A 5,049-nucleotide genomic window follows, 5' to 3' on the forward strand; every position below is an offset into this window, starting at 1 on the left:
TAGCTCACTTGATGAATGGAGAACCCAGGCCTATGAGAATGCCAAATTGTTTAAAGAAAAAGTTAAAATATGGCATGACAAAAGGATACAAAAGCGTGAGTTTAATGTAGGTGATTATGTTTTGCTATACAACTCTCGTTTAAGATTTTTTGTAGGAAAACTTCTCTCTAAATGGGAAGGTCCTTACATTATGGAGGAGGTCTATCGTTCGAGAGCCATAAAAATCAACAACTTTGAAGTCACAAATCCGAAGGTGGTGAACAATCAAAGAATCAAACACTATATCTCAGGTAATCCCATAAATTTGGGGGAGGTATGGGCACTCCCATTGGCAACTGCCAAGCTTGGGGGAGGTGCCCTGGTATTGTATCACCATCACACTTCTATCTTTACCGTCTTTCTTAGTTCGATCCTTTTGGTTATATCTTGACCTAGTAGAATAAAGTTTAGTATGATCTAGCTTTGAGTTTTTGTGTTGATCCCTATCTATGTAATCGAGTTCGTGAGCTATATATAATAAAGATTAGTTTTGAGTCGAGGGCTTTGCTATCTTGCTATGATCTTGAGGGAATAAAAGAAAAGGAAAGAATAAAAAGAAACAAAAAGATCATACTGATCTTATGGGGAGTAATGACTTCACATATAAAGAGTATGATGAAAAAAGTTGTTGAGAGTTGACAAACATAGTTTTGGTCATCGTTGTTAATAGGAAATAATAAAGGAAGAGAGGTTTTCACATATAAATATACTATCTTGGACATCGTTTATGATTGTGAGCACTCATTAAACTATGACATGATAAAAAGTTGATGTTGGACAAGGAAGACAACATAATGGGTTATGTTTTCTTATATCCGAAATAAAGTATATTGCCATAGATCATCCAACATGTTGAGCTTGCCTTTCCCCCTCATGCTAGCCAAACTCTTTGCACCAAGTAGAGATACTACTTGTGCTTCCAAATATCCTTAAACCCAGTTTTACCATGAGAGTCCACCATATCTACCTATGGATTAAGTAAGATCCTTCAAGTAAGTTATCATTGTTGCAAGCAATAAATATTGCTCTCTAAATATGTATGATCTATTAGTGTGGAGAAAATAAGCTTTATACGAGCTTGTGATATGGAAGAAATAAAAGCGACGGACTGCATAATAAAGGTCCCGATCACAAGTGGCAATATAAAGTAACGTTCTTTTGCATTAAGATTTTGTGCATCCAACCATAAAAGCATATGACAACCTCTGCTTCCCTTTGTGAAGGGCCTATCTTTTATTTTTGTCTTCTACCTTATACAAGAGTCATGGTGATCTTCACCTTTCCTTTTTACACTTTATCCTTTGGCAAGCACTATGTGTTGGAAAGATCATGATATATATACACAATTGGATGTAGGTTTTCATAAAGTATTATTGTTGACATTACCCTTGAGGTAAAAGGTTGGGAGGCAAAACTATAAGCCCCTATTTTTCTCTCTGTCCGATTAAAACTTCATACCCATAAGTATTGAGTGAGTGTTAGCAATTATGAAAGATTAAACGATAGTTGAGTATGTGGACTTGCTAAAAAGCTCTTATATTGACTCTTTTCGATGTTATGATAAATTGCAATTGCTTCAATGACTGAGATTATAGTTTGCTAGTTTTCAATGAAGTTTCTGATTCATACTTGACATTGTGAATAGATTGTTACTTTAGCATAAGAAATAATATGACAATATATATGTTGTTGTTCTAAGAATGATCATGATGCCCTCATGTCCGTATTTTATTTTATCGACACCTCTATCTCTAAACATGTGGACATATTTTTCGATATTGGCTTATGCTTGAGGACAAGAGAGGTCTAAGCTTGTGGGAGTTGATACTTCCATTTTGCATCATGCTTTTATATAGATATTTATTGCAAGATGGGATGTTACTACACATTATGTCACAATACTTATGCCTTTTTTCTCTTATTTTACAAGGTTTTCATGAAGAGGGAGAACGCCGGCAGCTGGAATCCTGGGCTAGAAAGGGAGCAAAGATTAGAGACCTATTCTGCACAACTCCAAAAGTCCTGAAACTCCACGAAAGTCAGTTGTGGAATATATTAAAAATATTGGGCGAAGAAAGCACCAGAGGGGGCCACCCACTGTCCACGAGGGTGGGGGGCACGCCCTACCCCCCTGGGCGCGCCCCCTGCCTCGTGGACCACCTGGAAGCCCCCTGATGCTCATCTTCTGGTATATGGTGTCTTTTGCCCTGGAAAAAATCATAAGGAAGCTTTCGGGATGAAGCGCCGCCGTCTCGAGGCGGAACCTGGGCAGAACCAATCTAGGGCTCCGGCGGAGCTGTTCTGCCGAGGAAACATCCCTTTGGGAGGGGGAAATCATCACCATCGTCATCACCATCGATCCTCTCATCTGGAGGGGTTCAATCTCCATCAACATGTTCACCAGCGCCATCTCCTCTCAAACCCTAGTTCATCTCTTGTATCCGCTCTTTGTCTCAAAACCTCAGATTGGTACCTGTGGGTTGCTAGTAGTGTTGATTACTCCTTGTAGTTGATGGTAATTGGTTTATTTGGTGGAAGATTATATGTTCAGATCCTTTATGCATATTAATACCCCTCTGATTATGAACATGAATATGATTTGTGAGTAGTTACATATGTTCCTGAGGACATGGGAGAAGTCTTGTTATAAGTAGTCATGTGAATTTGGTATCCGTTCGATATTTTGATGAGATGTATGTTGTCTTTCCTCTAGTGGTGTTATGTGAACGTCGACTACATGACACTTCACCATTGTTTGGGCCTAGAGGAAGGCATTGGGAAGTAATAAGTAGATGATGGGTTGCTAGAGTGACAGAAGCTTAAACCATAGTTTATGCTCTGCTTCGTAAGGGGCTGATTTGGATCCATATGTTTCATGCTATGGTTAGGTTTACCATAATTCTTCTTTCGTAGTTGTGGATGCTTGCGAGAGGGGTTAATCATAAGTGGGATGCTTATCCATGGAAGGGCAGTACCCAAGCACCGGTCCACCCACATATCAAATTATCAAAGTAACGAACGTGAATCATATGAGCATGATGAAAACTAGCTTGACGATAATTCCCATGTGTCCTCGGGAGCGTTTTCCTTTATATAAGAGTTTGTCCAGGCTTGTCCTTTGCTACAAAAAGGATTGGGCCACCTTGCTGCACCTTAGTTACTTTTGTTACTTGTTACCCGTTACAAATTACCTTATCACAAAACTATTTGTTACCGATAATTCAGTGCTTGCAGAGAATACCTTACTGAAAACCACTTGTCATTTCCTTCTACTCCTCGTTGGGTTCGACACTCTTACTTATCGAAAGGACTATGGTAGATCCCCTATACTTGTGGGTCATCAAGGCGCAGGCCTCCTGCTTGGGATCCTCCTAAACTACTCCTGGTCGTCGGCGGCCTGAACATAGTAGTAGGCACCCTCGATGTAGTAGGGGTCGTCGTCCATGCTGGCGTCTGATACGTCTCCAACGTATCTATAATTTTTTAATGTTCCATGCTATTATATTACCCGTTTTGGATGTTTATGGACTTTACTTTACACTTTTATATCATTTTTGGGACTAACCTACTAACCGGAGGCCCAACCCGAATTGTTGTTCTTTTTCCTATTTCAGTGTTTCGAAGAAAAGGAATATAAAATAGAGTCCAAACAGAATGGAACCTTCGGGAGCGATCTATTTGGAACAAACGCAATCCAGGAGACTTGGAGTGGACGTCAAGAAGCAGCCGAGGTGTCCACGAGGCAGGAGGGCGCGCCCAAGGAGGGTGGGCGCGCCCCCCACCCTCGTGGCTCCCCTGACCTACCTCCTTCGCCTATATATATCCACGAACCCCGAAAACATCCAAGAGCACCACAAAAAACTATTTCCACTGCCGCAACCGTCTGTATCTGCGAGATCCCATCTTGGAGCCTTCGTCGGTGCTCCGCCGGAGGGGGAATCGACCATGGAGGGCCTCTACATCATCTCTGAGGCCTCTCCGATGAGTTGTGATTAGGTTACCACAGACCTTCGGGTCCATAGTTATTAGCTAGATGGCTTATTCTCTCTCTTTGAATCTCAATACAAAGTTCTCCTCGATCTTCTTAGAGATCTATTCGATGTAACTCTTTTTGCAGTGTGTTTGTCGAGATCCGATGAATTGTGGGTTTATGATCAAGTTTATCTATGATAAATAATTGAATCTTCTCTTAATTCTTTTATGTGTGATTAGTTATCTTTGCAAGTCTCTTCGAATTATCAGTTTGGTTTGGCCTACTAGATTGATCTTTCTTGCAATAGGAGAAGTGCTTAGCTTTGGGTTCGATCTTGCGGTGTCCTTTCCCAGTGACAACAGGGGCAGCAAGGCACGTATTGTATTGTTGCCATCGAGAATAAAAAGATGGGGTTTATATCATATTGCTTGAGTTTATCCCTCTACATCATGTCATCTTGCTTAATGCGTTACTTTGTTCTTATGAACTTAATACTCTAGATGCAGGCAGGAGTCGGTCGATGTGTGGAGTAATAGTAGTAGATGCAGAATCGTTTCGATCTACTTGTTATGGACGTGATGCCTATATACATGATCATGCCTAGATATTCTCATAACTATGCACTTTTCTATCAGTTGCTCGACAGTAATTTGTTTACCCACCGTAATACTTATGCTATCTTGAGAGAAGCCACTAGTGAAACCTATGGCCCCCGGGTCTATCTTTTATCATATAAGTTTTCCATCTACTTTTATTTGCATCTTTTACTTTCCAATCTATATCATAAAAATACCAATAATATTTATGTTATCTTATTATCTCTATCAGATCTCACTTTTGCAAGTTTCCATGAACAGATTGACAACCCCTTTATCGTGTTGGTTACGAGGTTCTTGTTTGTTTGTGTAGGTGTGTGGGACTTTGGAGGAGCCTCCTACTGGAATGTACCTTAGTTCTCAAAAACTGAGGGAAATACTTACGCTACTTTGTTGCATCACCCTTTCCTCTTCAAGGGAAAACCAACGCAGTGCTCAAGA

The sequence above is a fragment of the Triticum aestivum genome, chromosome 2B (assembly GCF_018294505.1).
Source record: "Triticum aestivum cultivar Chinese Spring chromosome 2B, IWGSC CS RefSeq v2.1, whole genome shotgun sequence".
In the NCBI taxonomy this organism is placed as follows: Eukaryota; Viridiplantae; Streptophyta; class Magnoliopsida; order Poales; family Poaceae; genus Triticum; species Triticum aestivum.